Consider the following 22,739-nt stretch of genomic DNA (forward strand, 5'->3'; position numbering starts at 1 on the left):
ACCACTATTAATGAAACAGCGTACTGTATTTTATGCGAGTAAGAAAAAATGAGCGCGCTTTTTATTCATTAGAATTGCCTTCTCATATCCAAATTACATGTCAGTTATAAATACTATGTGTATCTAAATTTGTTAGTTCCGTAAATTGAAAACAACTTGCTCCATGTTAAATGGTAGTTTTAATAGCATTAGTCTCTTTTTAATATTTTAATCTATCAAAACTAATACAGAAATATAATCTTCCATTTTTGCGTTTAAATTTTGCATATCAATCCTTGGTAATCATTTATTGAATCAGAATATTACAATTTTACTTGCAACTGTGATAAAGTTTAATGTTTCTTGTTTAGATGTATAAAAAAATGCCAGACAGTTACTTCCTTTTATTTACAAAGCAGTATCAGTTATAGCAACAAAGAAAAATATGTTTATCACGATGCAGTGATTCACAAATTCGTGTCCCCTCTAAGAATATGTATCATAAAATTGAAGCTACGTGAAGCACTTTTGAAAGCTAATTTAAAAAGAGAAAGTATGAAATCTCTTGCATATTTACATCATAATCGAATGTGTACAACTCCCTGTGGTCTCAAAGAACAAAGAAATATTATGGTAATTGATCATCACTCGAAGAAATTAATCTGATGTGTAATAGAAAATATTCTTATATATACAGCATAACTAACCTTTTGGCTCATCTAGATCAAATTCGTTCTTCTTTATTTTTAAAGTGAATTGAAGATTCAAAATTTATTGCATAATGCCAATTTCCACACACCTGTAGTCTCTTTGTCTTACTTATGAATAATTGAAGGGAAATTTAATATCATATCACATTTTGACGGGAATACGTCTTTTAAATGATCTGATGATACTGGGTGCATTCGCAAAAAAATTCTGAACGAAATAATTAAAAAAAAAAAACGCTCTCATCTAAATAAGTATTCGGTTTATATTGCTTTTGATGTCTGCGGGTAAATCTTGTTAACACAAATCGATGCCGTTCCGGTTTTAAAACTTTTTGCGATCTGGGCACCAGACTCGTGGCCCGCTTTCATAACGACATTGTTTTACGCTATATCTCGAGAGGTTCACAACGCAAATAGAAGTCGATAGTGTCTGCTTATAGCATTTTTAAGGCAAATGCAATCATGTCACTTTGGTTTCAATATCTCTTCCAATCTAGAGACCGGGCTTACATCCCGCCTTCGTAACGAAATTTTCTTACGCCACATCTCAAAAAGTTCACAACGCAAATAAAAGTCAAAAGTGTCGTCTGATAGGCATCTCTGAGACAAATTCAGTGACAAATTCACCAGGCTCACGTCCCACTTTCGTACCGAAACTGTTTTACGGTATATCTCCGGATGTTCTCAACGCAAAAAAATGACATTGGTATTGTCTGTTAGCTATTTGAAAGCAATCTGATGATATCTATTTCATTATTAGTACTTACCACGCGATTTAAGGCACAAAGAACGTATTCACGTTAAAACCGCCGTGTCTATGACACAGCCTACCCCAACTTTTTTTAATTGAAGGTATGCACGACGTGAAATGATTTGTAACGTTCAAAAAAAAGTGAAACATTTCATAAAAATTAATGGCATGAAATTTCTGATATTTTATTTCTTTATCTGAAGAGGCTCTAAAATTTAGCATTGTGTTGGGGGAAAAACTTCCTCAAACATTCAGGTAACTGTAAACATGTCTTCAGTGCACGCTGCTCTTTACTGCCACAGAAACATCTTGCGCATTATTGTATTGCAGCTTACAAATTTATGCATGTTTTTTAGGACCTAAATTAAGAGTGTTCAACCATTTTTTTTATGAGAGCGGAACACTCAAGGGATTTTTTAACGGTCGTGGGAGAATTCTTTGAGTGATTCAGTAACTGCTTGTGGACCACAATGCAATTAAGTTGCACAGAATTTCCAACTGAATATCATATTAAAATTTTCAAACAACAGTTAAGATTTTCATTTGCCGTGGAACCAACCTCTGTTTGCACTTTTGACTTTTAGAGAATCTGTGAATGTGGATCTGTTGTGAATCACAGTTGAGGTATTAGTGTAATTTTCATCAATTAATATTCTCATTGGGATGGCTTCGCGTGCCACGGGATGACCGTTTATGATCACGTTGGGAAATTTTGTTTTTAGAAAAAATTTGTTGTTATTTACGTATTGAAGTAAATATGGTTTTATTATGTATATATATATCACATACATATAGCATTAAGTAGCATAATGTTTCATAAATCATTTGAAGAATTTATGAAATTGGGAATATTTATATATACACACACATACACACGCAACTTTCATTCTTTTTCTGCGATATTGGATTCAGGGCAACAATAGAAAAAGATGAACAATTATGTGAGCATTATATCTTTATAAATGATACCCTTGAACTGGACGCAATTTTTTTTCTTGAATTATTCCAGTAAAAATCATAAATGAATCATGTGTCTGGCATTTTTCCACCAACTCAGTTCATATCTATACATAACAGAAGCTTTCTGCATCTGCAGATGCACATGGCGTGTTTTCATCCTCATATGTAGAAGCAGTTTCCCTACCTAATTTTATCAAATATGCAAAATCGATACGTTTTGTATAAACATTGATAGATTTTAGGACATTTGTCTTCAATCTTAACGGAATTTAAGAACAAATGCATCTGTCTTTTGAAAACAAATAATGAAAGCAAATGATTTCATCATGAAAGATATGTTCGACGCATCTCATTTCAGCCACAATACAACTACTTTCTTGGATTTAAAAAAAAACTTTAAAACATTTTTGCCGGAAAATTTTCAATTTCATAGATTGGTATTCAATAGTTATTACTTTCTGAAAATGTAAATCTTTTGTGTTTTATCATCAAGTATCTCTTTTTCATACAGTCATTTATTAACCGTTCTTTATTAGAAGTTTGTACTTGATTTTAACATTCATCACATCACTGCTTCACCTAACATTCACCCAATAGAGGATCTTTGGTTGAGAGATTTGTTTCGTTAAAATCAGCATAAATGTTTAAACATTAGATGCGGTTTGAAATAGCCGAGACTAAAACAGAACTGTCTTCTTTGGAATAGATAATAAAAAGCATTTATATGCTCTGTTTTCGACAATGTGGATACGATTTTCGTTTTCACTTACACTCAAATACTTTGAGTTAGTGCACACTTTCCGGAAATATTCAGGAATAAAAATATAAGACGAAGAATTAAAAATGAATCGAGCTTACTGAAACAGGTAAGAAACGGAAACATTTTCCATAATGATACTGCCGAGTATTATAAGTTCATCAACGTTATAAGTTTATGGAAAAATGGGTATGCATAAACGACCTCACTAAAGAATGCTTTCAATAATGAACCGTATTACAATTCATGTAAGTTAAAATTTTAATTACTTCATTTTATGATTTATAGAAGTGATGCCATTTTGAAATGAAGTGAAATTTTTGGAAATAATTTGGAATATGCCTTTAATGTTCATCGTAATTAAGTTTCAGCAACACTTTCAATCACTAAAACAGATTCGTGACCTTAGATTCGGCTGCATCCCTTTTCATGTCTCAAAATTGATTGCATAGAATTACGCAACCTAGAAGTTGCGTGAGAATTTGCAATTACTGGCAAAGGATGAGCGTTGATATGTTTGACAGCCGAAATAAGCGAAAGACCACGGAGTTTGGCACTTTGTGGTTGATGCTTGGACTTGGAGTAAAAGAAAAAAACCAAAACGCATTTTTTCGAACCAGACAATATGTTAAGTCCAGTTGTATTCATCGAAAAAAATTTATAGCATTTACTTTATATATCACAAAATGACTGCCAAACTCTACAACTTTCCATATATAACTTCCATAGGGTAAAATACTTTCAATCTCATACTTGTGAAATGAGTGCGGGACGAAAATCTGTGATCGCAGCTTAGATATTCTAGTCGTTTTATTAATTGTAAGAACAAAGCAAAAAAAACATTCGCTATATAAAATGTATTAGAAATAAAAGAAATAATTATTATACTTAAAATTATTTGCATTGATGAAGCAGTTACTGTAAAAAAACTACGATGAAACATACACACGCAATGCCAGTTTTTGAATTCCCCTTTAATACATAGCTTGATCAGTTAGTTATGTTAAAAAACAACAATGATTTAAATTTCTGTATCAAACCATTATCATCAAACCATACCATCAAACTCATCTGCACTTTTGATCTAAATTTCATCTATTTCATGAATGTGCTTTAAAAAAAGTATTAATAAAATACGTACATGCAATATTTGTTTTGAATGGACCCTTGTTTTACAGCACTTCTATAACTAACGTTAGTTGGAATGTGACTTCACGTTATTTTAATTTTCGAATTATCCGAAAAAATTTTAATTTATTTTTTTGGAAATTTTCTTTGCTCATAAAAGGAATTTTTCGTAGACAAAGAGTACTGTAACGGAAATTAAGTCAACTATGTAACATGAAGTATTGAAACAGTTTGTGTAAGGGAAAAATAGGTTGAATTTTAAAAATACAGTACATTGAAAAAGTTTTCAAAAGTCTTTATTAATTTGGAAAAGTGCCTAATAATTTGAAACCAAGCACATTGTACATCAAGGAGTTGCATTTTATTATGCTATGGTAATTTTTTAGCAGCGACTCTTTTCGGTTAGATGGGACGCTATTCTTTCAAAGATAGCCTGTCGGGTTTATATGAAATAACTTACGTGTCATTTGAATTTAGGCTTACTATGATCTACTTTACCACATAAAGATGATGCAGAATATTTCTTCAAAATCGGAATACAAGTCTTGGAATAGTATGTATTGTTTATTGATAGCAACTTCTTCAGTTTTGCCAAACTCAATAGTTCTATATGAGCTTGTATTGACTGTTCTGGGGCAGAGAAGGAAGATTGCATCTGTGCCTTTCGCGAATGGACTGACACCGCCACCACTACCATCATGAACTATTAAAACAAACTATGAAATTTTTATTTTTTATCGTCACAAATGCTCGTTAAATCTTGTTTTCAATCAATTTTAATTAGTTTTTCTTCATTTTGAACTCCATATTCTATATTACCAACTATTTTATAGTACCCTAATGACAAAAACTTTTTAAGATACCTATTGTCAACATACACCTACACATAGATTCCATTTGAAGAGACTTTTTTCTTTAACTGAATGAAAATTCTAACTTTGTTTTCTCAGACATGATATTTATTTTAAGTCGACCCTCTGTATTCGTGGATTTCGTATTCGTGGTCTCTTTCCCAGTTTTCTGGAAAACACTGCTGCAGTGCTAATTTTCGCATCGTAACAAAATATTAATTAAGATCTATATACACTGGTGAAATAAATTAAGAGAATTTACATATTTTATCGAATTTCATGAAAAGAACTGAACTGAATGTAAAACCACTGCTTCTACACAAAAATGCAAATCTTGTACGTCAAATACGTAAGCGTACACGTGTGTGTAGGCGGAGCCAGTAGAGAAACAGGCTTTATAAGCGCGTGTAAGTTAAGACGCATTTCGTTCGCTAGCACACCTCGGCGGATTTCTTGGTGTTATTTTGCAGCAATCGGTTAATTTCAAATTGTAACAGTAAAAATGAGTAACCACCAACGTTTAGATGATGGAATGAAGTGGCGAATTGTGGGGAGGCCAATCTCAAGTCCAGATTTGTAGAGAGTTCAATTTAACGCCCAGCGTCGTGTGTAACTTATGGAAACAGTTCCAGGATAGCGGATCCATCGAGAGAAAGCCTGGGCAAGGTCGTCCAAGAGCCACGACGGCCAGAGAAGATCGCCATTTGTCGATTATAGCGAGGCGTAACAGGAGTGCTACAGCTTGTCAGCTCTCTCGTGACTTGTATGCAGCCACAGGAACTCGTGTATCAAGGGTGACTGTTTCCACAAGACTTCATGAGAGAGGGTTGTTTGCAAGAAGACCTGCTGTTTGCGTCCCGCTCACTTCTACGGACAGGAGAATCCGTTTATCATGGTGCAGAAAGCATAGAGATTGGAATATGGATCAATGGGCGACCGTTCTCTTCACAAATGAGTCCCGGTTCAGCCTAAGCACCGATTCTCGCCGTACGTTCATATGGAGAGAACCAGGAACCCGCTACCTACCCTCCAATGTCCGCGAAATCGACCATTATGGCGGAGGAGGTTTAATGGTCTGGGCAGGCATCATGTTGGATGGTCGCACACCTCTCCATGTCTTTGAAAGAGGCACTGTGACTGGTGTGAGGTGTTGGAGCCCTATGTTCGCCTTTTCAGGGGTGCAGTTGGCCCTGAGTTCATTTTAATGGACGATAACGCGAGGCCACATAGAGCTCTTCTGCTCGACGATTTTCTACAGAGTGAGGATATTCGCCGGATGTATTGGCCAGCCAGATCTCCAGACCTTAACCTTATAGAGCATGTCTGGGACGCTCTGGGGAGGGCAATTGCAACTCGCAACCCCCCTCAATAAAAATTCAATAAAATCGGTACAGTAGTTCTAGAGATAATCGACCAAGTCTGCAAATTCTCATATATATATATATATATATATATATATATATATATATAATGTGGAGTTATCTTTATATAGATAACCATAAAAATTTGCATAATATCCGATCAAGCAACTAAGTACTAGATGTTGAGGTAGTATATATATATATATATATAGCGATTGAAGATATATATATATATATACTACCTCAACATCTAGTACTTAGTTGCTTGATCGGATGTTATGCAAATTTTTATGGTTATCTATATAAAGATAACTTGATGATTGTGCAGGCGATTGAAGAAGATGCAAATGCAGTAAATGTCTTAAAGTCACGGATAAATTTTGCTTATGCCATCAGTGTCACTGATAGAGCTGTGGAAGCTATTAAGATGGGAACAGTCATCTCGTGTTGGAAGAACTTTTGGTCAAATGTGTGCCTGAAGAGACATTCTTTTCTACGGGGTTAGCCGAAGCGATTATGAAAGACATTGTCATGTTAGCAAAGCAAATGAATGGAGAAGGGTTAAATGATGTGGATTAATTACCAGCAATTCAGAAATCGACAGAGGAGGGATAAATCGAACTGACAGCTGCTGAAGCCGAAGCGATACTCCATGAAGATAATCAAGATTAAGAAGTAGAAGACAAGTTCTCGTTATGAGCAACATAGCACAAGGTTTTCGTAAGTATAAATCGGCAATGGATTGTTTCCATGACATAGACCCATTTATGGTACGTTTTTCATGTGTAGAAAACTTGGTAGAGGAAGCCTTGTTACCATACTCTATCAAGTTAACTGAAATAACGAAGAAACGGCTTACAGACCTTATAATAGTCTTCCAGAAAACACCGCCGAGAATCACTAGACGCTCCCTACATCTGCCGCACTAAGCAGATATAAACGAGGTGTCTAAAAGACAAATGTTCTTGGTTTGTATTATTCGCGGTCACCTCCGGAACGTAACCCCTACGAATACCGAGGGAGGACTGTGATCGTCATTTGCATTTGTCAGTGCAAAGACAAGTATTGGAGTTTTTTTTTTCAATGCATTTTTTCATGTTCCTATCATCTTTAAATTGGAATAATCAAAAAAATAAAATTGGTAATCCATAACCCTCGTACTGTCTATAAAAAAACATTTCTATTAAATCCAATCTTCTATTACCATTTCTTAACTTCACTATACTATACGGCTATACTAAAAAGTAACTGCTCCAGTAAAATGTAAAACAAATAATATTTGTTTCATGCAATCTAACACTTTTTTATAGATAAGAAAATTCAGATTAAGAACTGCGGATAATCTAAAGCTAAAGTGTGACCAGCCACATTGTGTACGATAATAATTGCTTGAAGAAGGTGAGGTTGTTATATAGGTCAGAAGAAAAAAAAATTCTTGTGAATGACGTGAAAATTCGGATTTCTTAGAAACATTTTAGCTAAAATGTATTCCAGAAATCTATGATTATTGCACTGTCACTACTGCCTACGCAAGCAGACGCTCTCGAGTATCTTTACTTCAGTGAACACATGCTGTCTTGTTGGCATCCGCTTCGTTCGCGAACCCCTGCTAACTTCCAGGGTTTCTAAATTCGTCTGCACATGTTATTTCAGAATACAAACAAATATCAGCATCAAAACAATCAAATCTGATATCGCAATAGAATAGAAACATGGCATTCCTTTAAAAATAAATGTTTCTCGTGGAGCGAATGCAATAACGCTATGTAGTATCCAAAAGAATCCCAAGAACTGCTTCAAGTCGTAACAAAAACAAAAAAATTCCAGCTCATTTTTATCTTGCTCGGCTCGTAAGAATTTAATACATTGCAATTCAAAAATTGAAAGGTATTAGAAAAGTGGCGTATACTTTTGTGTTATTATATCCACTCGAAACTCACCTTTGAAGAAAAATCATTGGTCCATTAACTAGCAAGGTCTGTTTCACATTTTTACTTTCACATAAATACGTCTATCCGTTCATCATTTTTCATGCATGGGATAATTTTTTTGGAAGTAAAATTGGAATACGTGAAATTTCTTTCTATCAATGATATGAAATTGCGAAGCAACATGGCGACGTTTCAGTGTACTTTTCCAATGAAAAAAAAAGTTCCTAGACTAGAAGCTATTCTACCGTGAAGTATGTATAACGCTCTCTCATACAGTAGCATTAGATCCGTAAACTCGTGAATGAATTATATAGATAGAAATTTTCTCGAAAAGTACTTTTTTCTTCCCCCCCCCCCACTTTTTCATTCGGTTTCATTTTTAGAAAGCGTAGCCCGAGTATGATGATGGACTAACATTACCGCATAAAGTACACGAATGTTCCATTCAACACTCATCGCTGCAGAGATGGTTATTACGGTTGCATGCAACGCTGATTTTCAAAACACACCCAAGTCAAATAAATATATATGGTCTATATTTTTGTTCGTCTAAATGGATAATTTCGGATGATTTTCGGCATTTGCAATGAATTTTTAAAGCTTTGAAAGTTACATTTACTTCATTTGATGCTATCAATCTGCGGTTATATATCTTACTGCGCTTACAGTTTCTCTGATTAAACTTTGCATATTCATGGACAACATACATATGGATGTTTTGTTGCCAAAAATGAAGGTTTATGTTTTTTATTTAAATATCGAAATTTTTATAGAAGTTTGCTGGTGTGTTTGAATATTGTGAAGTTGATGTGATCATTATTGATCATTTTTGTCACACCGCGGTCATTTTCTGCACACGAGAGCTAATTCGACCGGTACCTAAGATTTATTGCCGATTCCGAACGGCAGCCTTTTTTGCTATCACCGAAAGGTTCGTGAGCTAACCCAGCACCTTCTAGATATAGAAGGCCTCCGCAGTCTGCTTGTGACGTCAGTAAGTAGTCCATTTTTCCTCAGAATATTCAAGGAAAAAAAATTTCCTGCTTGTGCCAGCATCATCGTTGGGAAGAAAAGAAATGATCTGGTCAGAATTGACGATTTCTATGCCCCACATCCAATCACTATGCGGTATTTGTGAGCCAATCAGGAAGATTCTACACCAAAATAAGAAGAAATGAAATAGGATGCTGTGTTTGAAAATGTGGAAAATTGCTAGGTAGTCCGAATGACGTTTATGGCAAGCAGTGCAGAGGCCTTCTAACGCTAATAGGTGCTGGCTAACCCTTCGATATGTGGGACTACCTGCGAGAGAAATATTTTTCTATGGTCATTTCACGTAAGAAGAGATCACGGCAACTGGATAATTTCCATGGCAAAGTCCTGGCGTTCATTTATGTGGTCATTTCACCGTTTCTGTTGCACCGCTGTGTCAGGAAATATTTCTGACAAGGACGAACCGGGTATCGAACTCGCGACACATCTAAACATCCTTCGGCACTTTAGGCGAGTATCTTATCGACCTGGGCTACCGCGCCCCTGACGTTGATGTGAATAACTTACATTGGATTCTTATGATCGAATGTAAAAGTATAGTTCATGTAAAAAACTTTGTTGGATACCAAAAATGTATTTAACGGATTTAAAATGTTTTTATACGAATTTCTATCGGAAATTTTTTTTTCTTATAGTAATCGCAAAAATTGCATGATTTTTCGCTCGGCCCGCAATACATCAAATCAATAGACTTTCTGGATATTATGCCGATTCGAACTTGGGGGAAAAGTCGAACCGAGAACTTGCCGAGTAGACTGCTTTACTCAGCAAGTCACGCTAATACGTATTGTTTAAGGAGGAAAACGATCTCGTCTTCATGGTATAATGGTCAGTGCGCTTGCCTGCTCCGCATGAGTTTCCGTGTTCGATTCTCGGTGTAGACAATGGAATTTTTTTCCTAAGTTCACCTCGACATAATATCCAGAAAGTCTGTTGATTTGATGATTCGTAAAAATTGTTTGAAGTCGTCTTTCATGAAAAGCAAGTTTTAAAATTTTTAAATTTCTACGTGCATAAAACATTCGCACGTGGATAATCAAAATAAGAGCAATAAGACTCTTTAAAAGAATTTTCAAGAAAGCAGAAACATTCAAGTTGTCCATAACCGAGAGACATATGATAACCCTTCCAATAATTATAAATTTGTAAAAATTGGATGAGATTGAAAGAAAAACTAGTTTCGAAAATAGATTGCTACTTTCATTAATGAAAACTCAGGTCATTTGTTGTGAATCATATTTCATACAGTTTTGAGTCTTCTTCGCAAAGAAATATTTCAAACTGTCAAGTTGTGTTCATGACAGAAACTGATATCATCAAATTACCGAAAACCTCAAGACCGGAAATTTTTACGCTTGGATACTGTACAACATATTTATTTCCACAACTCGATTAAAACCAAAAGATAGCAAACAGAAAAATCAATATTCACTCAAGCTTCAATGTCCTTTTATATTAGACATTCATGGATGGCATATTGATAAATCAGCGTGATTATATCCTATCGGTTGAACTTTTCGTTACGAAACAAGAAACAACTTTCGTGCGTTAGCTGTGTTTAACGCAAAATATTGCCGTGACAATATTTTGGGCTAGTCAACAATTTGTCTTGGAAAAACTATTCCAGACTTCTACTTACATTCGAGTTTGGAAAAATTGAAGTTGCTATTAATCACCAATGAAGTACAGTAAAACTTGATTAGTTTGAATTTTGGATAATTCGAACTTTTACAAACTCCCCTGGAGTTTTCTATCTAATTTAATGTTAAAATTAAGAATGCAAATTTTGCTTTCCTCTAATAAGAGTTTGAAAAGTCTGTTTTTTCTCTATTTTCTTTTTTTTCTTTTTTTTTTTTTTGATAATTTAATGCCCATTTCAACATTTTTATGCTGGAGTGCACCGAGACTGTGTACCACTTAATACCGATTATGCTTTTCAACCTATAAATCAAGGCGTAACATTGAATGATAAGCATAATTGGAGAAACAGTTTCATAACGGATGATCAGAAAATTTGTTTCAGTGAATTAAATAGATATAATATAACCATTATTTTATGATTGTTGAATCCGGCTTTGAACATGAGCAAAAAATTCTTCAGTGATGCTGATTCCAGAACAGTGGAATAATGTAGCAGCTAAGACCAATTATATATTATAATTATAAATTATCAAAATTTGGGAAACAGTTTCATAATACTGATGATAAAATTTCAATAATTGATAGTTTTATCCTATGTGAATGTTGATTTCCATGATCAAGTTGCAATTTGTAGTAATTTTACATATCTAGGATAGATTAATCGGATAATTCGAATTTTTGATAACTGAAACTTTTTTCCCAGTGACTTTGGACTTCAAATTAACCAAGTTCGCCTGTATATACCTAGAGTTCTCCATAAAGTGTATAAGAAAGGAGTAAAGTTTTTTTTTTCCCCCTGCGATTGATTCTAAAATCAAAGTAAAATACGAAAAAAAATCACGAAATGATTACATAAACGAAGAAAGTCTATAGCTTTGATAGTCTCATTCCCGTAATATATTAATGTAGTTTATTTATGGCGATAGATATTTAATACAATCTCCAATCCAAAAAATGTCAATTGGTAAAATTTGTGCCTCACTTTAGTAATTACCTTTTACAACAAAAACCTCTCTTTTATAACCAAACGTATTTACCCTTTTAAATTTTTGTTGAAAATTCATCGAGATATCAAAAAAATAATAATAAATAAATGAAAAATCTCTTAATTTTTGCAAGAGTAAGTAATACGGGGATATTCACAAAAAGTTTCCAAAGACTGTTTATTCACCCTATATCGGTGGATTTTCTGAAAATGTTACGGGGTAATTTTTTTGGCTATTATGGAGAGGCAGAAGCTTTATTAATTGAAATTTTTAGATGAAAGCCGTTTTTAAATTTTAATAATTATAATTTCCCTAATTATCATTTTACGGTGGTGTAACTATAACAGCTAAGAAAATTTTCCTGTTAATTATTTCTCATATTTTAGTTTAACTTTTGAATCAACAGTAGGATTTTCACTCCTTTCGGATACTCCTCATGATATACTGTACATCCCGCGTATACATTACCTATCACAAGCAAAGTTAGCGGTTAGAAATAGCCAACTTGCGAAAGATTTCAGCATATTCAATCACTCTTTTGTAAATTGTCTACATTATTTTTCCAGTATGTTAGGATTTATGGAATAAGAATCAAAGTGACACGTAAAATATAAAATAGCATATTATCCAACCATCCCTTCATCTATCATTATCTATGTGCATCTCCGATCCGAAACAAAAATAAGTTGCGAATGAAAAATTATCAGAAAGAACGTTACTGTTCAATTTTGTTGCTTAGGGTTATGGATAGTTCGATCTAAATTTTCCCCACGACACTGTACAGGTGGGATCCTATGATTTATAAATGCCCTCGAATTATATTAATGAAACAGCTGGAAATAGGGCTCCCCTTTTTTATAAGATTTACAATATATTCTTTTTATATAATTTATCGTAGTATTTTTAAACCCACCATATATATACCACATTCCTTTCAATTCTTATATATATCTAAAATGTTTGCTGAAATTTTGCCTTTGACTGGTGATAAATTGAATATTAACGAGCGAAATGTTCAACTTCATCGAGGAAAATGAATAGCCAGTTTGTTCAAAAGCCGCTTGCGTTTTTCTTGCATGAAGAAAATCTTCATCACATTTTTATGATGATTAAGTTTTTATCCATCAAATATAAAATGATGTCTTCAGTTCATTTGTCTTATCTATTAAGTGTTTTCTATATTTTCTTTATTAATTTGTTTAGTAAATGAAAAAAAAATGTTTATGTATCGAGGAATTTGAATATGAGTTGTGAAAGCTAAGTAATAACCTTTTAAACGGCACAGCAGAAATCCCTGCACCCCCTATAAAATAATATGCAGGGTGGTTCAAACTCAACGTACAAACTTTGAGGGGAGGTAGAAAACACAAAAAACAAAACAGAATCACATAGTAGGAATGTATGACCGGAAACCCCAACCTGATCAGCGGAGGATAAACGAAGATGCACAAATGACAAGCCAATAATGGGTGAAGAACTCTTTATTTAGCGGTACTTTGCACGAGTACAGTACGTGTACACGTTAAGCTTCACAACAAGTGCTTAAAGCTCTTACCATCTATAGTTATGCCCGATTTCACAACGGTGACGCATTGATTGTCGAACCCTATCAAAAATACCCGACTATTGACGGAGATTTTTGTGACGTGAATGGTAAGAACTTTCAGCACTTGTTATGAAACTTAACGTGTACACCTAAAGCCTTCTCATAAAGTGCTGCTAAATAAAGAAATTTTGCACCCATTATTGGCTTATCATTTCTGCATCTTTGTTTATCCTCCAGCTGATCAGGTTGGGGTATCCGGTCATACATTCCTATGTGATTGTGTTTTATTTTTTGTGTTTTCTATCTCCCCTCAAAGTTTGTACGTTGAGTTTTGAATTACCCCGTATATCATTTTTAATCAGGTAAGCTTTCTTCCGATTTTTAGTAGGTGCAAAGTAAGGAGTATAGGGAAATAAGGGGTATAGGGAATGACTGGGCTTGTCAACGCTAAAATAAGAGGTCTTTAAGAAGGCGAGATATCTCGTAAATGCCACATAAAGGATTAACGAAAACCATAGAAAGAACTTATATATGATATTTAAATAGAAACTTATAAAATAACTAACTAAAAATAACTTATATATTATACTTAAAATGATATTTTTTAAACGAAGTGAAACGTCAAATAAATCTTCATCCCAAGGCATTCAGATTATTATTCTGAAACTACTGTGATTATAGCACTAAAATTTCTTTGCGATACATTTATACAGGGTGAAAACTTTAGTCCACCACTTCAGCTCAGATGAACCGTTCATTATAAAAACATACTTTCAATTTGAAAAGTATTCAACAACAACAATAACATAATATTTTAGGTATATCTTCTATTTCAATAAAAGCCGTCTATGCACCGAGATACGAAATTTAATTGTTTTATACTTTGTTCTCAAACTTCCAATCAAGAAATTGTTTTGCCCTGTTTTTCCTGAGCTCAAAAGCACGTGTTTGAATATTTTTTCCAATCAAAAGTACGTTCCCATAACCAACGGTTTACGAGTTATTTGAGCTGAAACGCATTCAAGTTTTCACCCTGTATATGCAGTATATATTTATTATGTATACAGTATATCTATCTACAATGCTGTCATTGCATAGGACCTCTCAGTTGCTACATGTTCAAATAAATCAAATTGAAAGTCTCTGTAGAAAAAGTTCGATTGAAGGGAAATGAATATCATTATAAGGAAATGGTAGAAAGTTTCTCTAGAAGAAAATACTGATCTTTTTCGAGGGTTTTGTAGATTCGTTACTTGATTAAACAATTTTCCAAGAATAAGAAGATTAGTTTCTATAAAAAAAATATATATATATATGTTTGAAGATTGAATTTTTGTTGTAAAAAAAGAAATTATTGAATTTTACAGTACCCTACTAAAATATTCGCTGCGTAACAAGTGAAGAAACCAGCACAAAACGTATAAAGATAATGAAAGTTCGTCTTTGTCGGCAAAGAATTTTACAAAATTTAATTGAAAATTCAATGTGAAAAGCAAAGCACTAAACTTCTACAGATACTGTTATTGATACCTGAAGTAATAAATTGTTGGAAAGCTGCATATCGGAAAGGGTTTACAGTTTATGATGCACTGATCGTTAATTGGATCAGTGTAAAGCGCTCCTCTTCAGTTTCGACCGTAGTGAAAAGCTAAGCCATTAAGCCTTCCACATGTCATTTTTGAATTCGAGTTCTTGTGCTTGCGCAAAACTGTTGTTATGGAACATTAAAGCTACTAGCGATTTCGATATGAGCCAAATAAAAATTAATGAAAAATCCTAACTTATAGTGTCGAAGTATGCCATGTGTCTGTCAAAGTGTGATAATTTTTTTTTTTCAAGTTTTAGTACCAATTTCGTTTGAATTAACGTTCACACTGTCATCATCTACAATAATTTCAGAAATTCTTGTGTCACATACTCTAAGAAGCTCATAATCTATGTAAGAAATCTATTCATGAATTATATATTAAGACTGGGTACTACTCCCTGTATAAATTTATTTAAATAATTCATTTGGGTTTATAAAGTAATAAAAATTACATTTCATCAATATTTTCATTGCTTGCATTATTAAACTGATAACGTAAGACCAAAAAGCAAGTATGTTATTTCCTCTATAAAATTATAAAATGGGGTCATATATACACAATATCGCTCAGTAGCATAGTAAACCAATGTGCACACTTTATTTTCATAGAAACGCACGAATATTACCAAAGAATGCCCAGTGAATCGTCCTCCCTTTTTCCTTTCTGTGCATTTTAAGCGTTGGTAACGGATCCTAAAATAGTTTTTTCAAATGTTACTACGATGTCCAAAAATAACAGCAATACAGTGAAACCTCGCTACAACGATACTCAATATATCGCCAAGTTCCTTTACAATGATATTTTTTCAATATAATTATACATATTGTGTCTGATGTTAAACACCTCTCGATACAATGACATCCTCTACTACAGTAAATCCCTCGCTTTTATATTGGGTATTTTGGTTATTTTGACATCCGTATTTTTTATAGGCAAAATTTTTTCAGCCACCTCTTTGGGCAATTTGCCGCTGTGGGCCTTGTATTTGTATTTGTATAATATTTTCTAAAAGATTTCGAAACAGCTACAACGATCGTTTTTATATTTCATTCAAAAACTCGTCTTGAATTTAATTTTAACTTCGTCACTTGTTTCTTTCTACCAAGAGCGTTTAATAACATCCGGGTTTTGGACCACGTGATCACCGAAAATGCGATGATGCTGTTGGTATTGTCACTTTCTCTGTAAGACACAAAAGTGCAATATGATAAACTTCTTCACAGGGGTAAAGCATTTGAATGAATTTCATTAATCAACTAATTAATTACAGCTTAACTAATTCCTTTAACAACGAATTTGTACTTTAAAGCGGGGAGGTCATAGATTAGGGAAGTGCCGGTTGATGCCACGTCCTTCTGTAAAATGTGTTTTAAGAACATTCTTAACACCCACTGCAATGTGTGGAGGAGCTCCGTCTTGCATAAAGATTGTGTCTGCAAGGCAGTGACGTGCTTGCAGAGCCGGAACAATTTCGTTCTGTAATAGCAATGCATATCGCTTCCCGGTGATCGAACATGTCACTGGACCCGTAGAACGAACATAACTTCTCGTAGTAGAAGTAGGGACCGAGAATAAATTATGCAGTAAATAATCCACATCATACTTTCACTTTTGGTGAATGCAACGGAACCTCTAAGATAGCGTGAAGATTTTCTGGTTCCCAAATTCGGCAGTTGTGAGTATTGACTGCACCATCCAAGTGAAAATGCGCTTCGTCTGTCCAGAGGATATTCCAAGGCCATTCTGAATCAACCTCAACGTGAGCTAGAAACTGCAGTGAGAACCGGAGTCGAGCGTCATAATCATGTGAAAGCAACCGCTGCACAAGTGAAAGTTTGTACGGATACTATCGGAGGATATTCTGCATGATCTTATGGACAGTTGAACGCCTGCGCTACACGCCTGACACTGCCACGAGAATTTGAAGCTCTGTCGTCTTAAACCTGAAGCGAAACCTCCTGTACTGCGTCTATAGAAACGGGTGTTCTTCCTCTTCCAGGACGAACAGCCAACGATCCTGTGGTTCCAAATTTCATTATCATGCTCTCATCATCATGTTTTTAACATTCATTGGACCTTTTCGAATCCTCTTCCAAGTCCGATATTTCCGTAGAGCAGTTACTGCGGAATTGCTGTTTTGGTAAAACAATTTGACCAAGAAAGTGCAATCTCGTTAACTTATAGTCATTGTAAGCAGCAAAAACACATTGAGAAACAAGATCTCCGAGAATGTTTCTAGTTATAACAGCTGCTGCGTGACATCACATAAATTTGCATGTTTACTACAGGTATTCAATGTGAAGCGTCCTCTGGTGGTGACATGTGCAACTAATCCCCCCCCCTGAAACAAATTCCCATCACTTCATGAAGTCCTCCACAAAATTTTAAACTTTCCTGATGATTGGTTTCTCCCCTAGGCTACTTTAAAATAGGGTCTTTTAATTATGGACGCCCTGTATATAAGCATCGTTGGTAAACATGATAAATCGTACTAAATTCATCAAATTTGGCTGTAATTATGCACAATTGCCATTTCGTATTGGTAAATATTTTGAATCGGTCCCATTGCCGTGTTAAGATTTATTATTTAGATAATCCTACTTTCCGAAGCCGGAGTCAAAGTCTGAACCGGATATCATGAACTCTGATTTAACGAATTTTTCCGAACATTCCCGAAATAACTCCTATAATTAATTCCTATTTGACGAATTCTAAAATTGGACCTGGATATAATGAATTCTTATTCAACAAATTCATTGATTTAACGAATTTTTAAAGTTTTTGTGCTTGTGCAATCAGACCCCAATATAACAAACTTCTATTTAACGAATTCTACAATCTGACCCCGATATAACTTATTCCTATTTAACAAATTTTACTATTGTACCCCGATAATGCGTATTATTTTATCAAATTATCACTACGTATAATTTTTTAGCATTTATCAAATTTACCAACGACGCTTTGATAGTATGCGTAATCACTGGTAAAAGTGATCCATTTGTCAAACTTACCGTGGCGATTGGTGATTATGAATAACCGGTTACTATGCTTGTAAGCGATTTATCTCATTCACCGTCACATATTCATTCGGTGCTCATCACAGGTTTCATAACGAATTATTGGCGAGTACCGAGGTACCACTCTGTATTTGTCGATGGAAAATAGAACTAGAACTGCACAAATTTATTCAACTGTAATTGATTAATTAATTAATAATAGAATTGGTGATATAAATACTTATCCGAAAGCGCAAATGGAAGAAATAAGTTATAGGAAAAAGCTTATAGGTTTTGTAAAAACTTGGCAATATCAATAACAAGCAATAAATATATTTTTCGAAAACCATATTGTATTCTTTACTGCTGTTATTGTAGCTTAGTACCAAATATATTTTGTTCACACTTTTCATACTATTATCAATTTTAAAGCACTAAAAATATAGCAAAAAAAAAAGGATTGTTACTTATGTAAAGCTTTAATCCTTCTTATTTTCGCACTGCATATGCTGTTAGAGTATTTTTGTCAACACGTAACGGTTATCTACTTACAATGTATTCAAAAAATTCCGTTCTATTGTTAGATACTATGAAAGAGATACAGTGAAACGTCGATACGCTCGTATAACAATATTCTATGGACCAAGAAAAAATATCGTTGTAGAGGGATTATCGTTATATCGAGAGGCAACATTATCCTTACATGTGATCAAATTTATGCTCTTGTCATCTTTACTACATCGCCATTGTTAATATCACCAAAAAATGCGCTTTTATGAGTTTATCCGCCGCAGAAAATTGTAATTGATTAGGTTATTAATAAAATTATTTTTCGATGCATTGCCTTTGTGTAAATAAGTTTACCGTATTGCACTTTTGTGTTTTACACAAAAAGTAGCAATACCAATAACTTCTTTTTGCTTTCGGTGATCCTTTAATGCAAAATATCGATGCTATCAGACGAGTTCAGAAGAACGAAAACAAGTGACGAAGTTAAAATTACATTCAAAACAATTTTGAGCAAAATATAAAACTATCGTTTTATAGCGGTTACGAAAATCTTCTAAAAAATATCGTTGTAGAGGGATTTATCGTAGTAAAGGATATCGTTGTATGGGGAGGATTTCAACTATAGACTAAAAGCAATTCCAAACAATATTTTAAAAAATCGTTGTATTCGAATATCACTGTAGTGAGGTTTCACTGTATAAGTAAATTATATAATTCACGGTACAAATACATCCCGAAAAATTAAATGGAAATTTATATAACGCGGTATGACATAAATTGCATTTTTCATATTAGTATTACGGATAGAATACATCACTTATGTACATGTATGGAGCTTTTCAAAACATCTATTGAAAAACAAAAATTATTTGGGTCATTCTATCGAATGTATAAGATGGTTGAATTTGAAACTATATATAAGAATCCCTATAGCTCTCTCAAAACTATTCCTATTAACTTTTCTACACAACGTACCGATTAATAAAAGTTATTGCCTTTGATATAGACAGCATATTCGTTTGCCTCAGCTTTGGTCTATTTACTGCGGTGTATTTGACATGTGTGGTTGTGTGCGTTATATATATATCTCTCGGCGCAAATACCCCAACTCCAAAATATTTTCCTTGGAAAAAAAGAGAATGGAAGCTAACTTCATTAATATCACGGGCCAGTGATTTTCAGCAAAAGCCAATTACGAATGTCATTCGTGCTGCAATAACATGTTTGAGAAGTAAAAGATATTATTAACACCATGTTATATATACCTCCAATAGATACAAATAAAACGTTTACTCGAGAAAAAGATAAATTGTATCAAGGAATTCTATCATTTTTTTCGCTTAATTTGAGATTCGGATTCATAATTTAATTATTTTCAATCAACACATAGCAAACAAAAATGAATTTAGAAAAACAATGAATGAAGTTCATGGAGAGATTTGCAAATATTAAAAAACAGCTACAAACTCTGTCCTTAACATTTCTGACATTTTTTCAAAAAAATTATAGCAGTAATATTTCGGGTCAGATTTATTGTTAGACAGTCCATCAACCTTATATATATATATATAATCATAATGTATTTTAATTTTCATTAAGAATTATGCCACGCTAATGTCCGTTGAATTCATAAACAGTGTTTCATTGGTTTAAAATTGAAGTAATTAGAGACTTATACCTCAATAATAAATAATGTGTGATTAAAATAATCTGAGTCACTACTTTTCTAAACAAACCTCTATATCTTATATTTCTGAAATATAACATAAATATATTCGAGCATACAGAAATGCACACCGGTGTTGTATCTACAATTTCAAGGAAAAACATAATTCTCTCCGATGTTATTTCGATAGTCAAGTTATCTCTCAACAAGTTTTACCAAGAGAATTTAACAATAATTTAAGTGCGTTTTCATATTGTCTATTTATTCACAATAAAACAAAAACAATGTATCATAATGGTTATCTCAATGTTTAAGTTATTTTATAAAATTTCTGAAACTAAATGACAATATCTACAAATGCAACACAACATTAAATGCAAACTTTTAAATGCAGGAAACATTAAAAAAATTATTCAATATCGTGACGAAAAAGTAGAAAACGATGTAAAAAGTCATAAAATTCTGGAAAGAAAATTATAAATTTCCCTTACTTTAAATAAACTAGAAATGAACTAGAAATGAATAAATCATAACTTACCCATTTCTTCAGATAGAAAATATTTTCTTGTGTATCAAGCGATGCAAAAAGTTCGACATTTTTTTTAAAAACTATGTTATTATTATTAATTTAGTTTTTGCCCAGTATTTTGAAAGAAGTCAAAAAAGGCGCGAAGTTGTAAAGAACTGCACTTTTTTGTGTTTTCGCCTGTTTTAGACCGCCGCATCCTTAAGGGAAAAAAATAAGTACCGCATCCACGCACGGAAAGAAAGGATCTGGGATGCGGGGAGCAACTGTTCTCATTGGTTCGGAAGAGGAGGATGGTTGGGAAACGAACCAACATCCGTCGATCTCCGTTTTAACCAAGGTATCGAACGGATATCCGCAAACAGGGGGCGCTCAATGCCCCCTTGTACTTAAATGCTTCCGGATCGAGAAAATGAACAAAAAATTTAACAATATTAGGGGAAAAAGTTATAAAAAAACAAATCTCGGAAATATTTCTCCATTATTATCATTTAAAAAAAAAAAAACTCGTTCATCAAACTTTCGTGAGGCGCGAGAAAAAAAGTTTGAAGGTATCTCCTACCTTTTAACATAGTGAAAAACTATGCTCTAGTTCGAAATATCATTATAAATATTATTCTCCCATTGGTTTATTTCAAATTTTTGACACATACAGGAAGTCCGGGTAATATGGAATACCATTTTAATTTCCCCGATTACTCCGATTTAGAACATAATAGAAACCTGTATTTTTTTTTAAAATTTGGAATATTTTTTGTCTTTGCATTGACAAATGGATCGTATTTAAAGATGAATATCATGTCTGAGAATAAAAGGCACTTTAAAATATCGTTTTTAGTGGGTAATATGGAATACTGGGTTCAAAATGAAGGAAACTAATTCAAATTGATTTAAAAAAAGATTTAATGAGTCAATTTTACAATGAAAAATAAAATTTTATCATTTGTTTTTTGAGTTGATGATGTGGTGGTTTCTCACGGTCTATTTACAAGAGTTACAAATGCAATCTTCCTTCTCTGCCCTAAAAATGTCAAGGTGGGCCCATGGAGAACAGGATACACATTATTCCCAAAGACCTTTCTTCTTCTGTCTTCCATCTTGAAAAGATATTAAATCCCAACTCATGATATTTATTGTGTTCCTATCACCCGACGCACCATTTGTGAAAAAATTGTGTTCCATCTGAACGAAAAAATCGCTAATCAAAAAAAATTATTACAACACAATAAAATACAAAACTTGTGGTGTACATTTGTGGTTAATTACAAATTATTGGATACATTTCCAATAATTAATAAACATCTTTGTAAATTTCCCTGAGGAAATTTCAAAATGTAGAAAAACAAATATTTTCTCATATATCAACCGTGATGATGGTGACAACCCAGCGACACTCATTCTACAGCAGGAGTAGCCAACCCACGCCACGCCAAGCAATTTTTTGGTATCAGGAGTGGCACGTGAACGCTTTTCAAAATTAAAGAAATAATATTTCATTTTTCAATCAAAAGGAAATCTTCTCGAACTTTTAAACAATGCTTTCTTACGACTGATCGTCTTTTGTAGGCTCCAAACCTATATTTAGTATGGTAGGTACTCTTAAAATAATAATTATGTGAAGATGATGTCACACTCTCCGTTATTACTACGAATATTTCGATATTTCGACCGCTGTCTGATGCGAAGATAAATCTAGGAAATAAAATTCAATTGCCCTTGCGGGGAATCGAACTCATGTAATCTCGCTTGCCGAATGAACGCCCTAAACTACAATGGAAACGAATCCTGTTGCCTT

General features: G+C 33.6%; 1 protein-coding gene across 1 annotated transcript in view; it reads right to left on the minus strand.

The window, feature by feature from the left end:
• Nucleotides 1-21,209, minus strand: part of LOC149085505 (transient-receptor-potential-like protein) — a 144,863-nt gene extending 123,654 nt beyond the window's left edge. Inside the window, exon 1 of the mRNA XM_089233558.1 lies at nt 20,957-21,209. The gene's annotated coding sequence lies outside the window, so the exon portion shown is untranslated. The remainder of the gene's footprint in view (nt 1-20,956) is intronic.
• Between the last annotated feature and the right edge of the window lie 1,530 nt (nt 21,210-22,739).

This window comes from Pholcus phalangioides, unplaced genomic scaffold (genome assembly GCF_987345545.1).
Source record: "Pholcus phalangioides strain wild (caught in Gottingen) unplaced genomic scaffold, Ppha-v1.0 ptg000007l_1, whole genome shotgun sequence".
Classification (NCBI taxonomy): Eukaryota; Metazoa; Arthropoda; class Arachnida; order Araneae; family Pholcidae; genus Pholcus; species Pholcus phalangioides.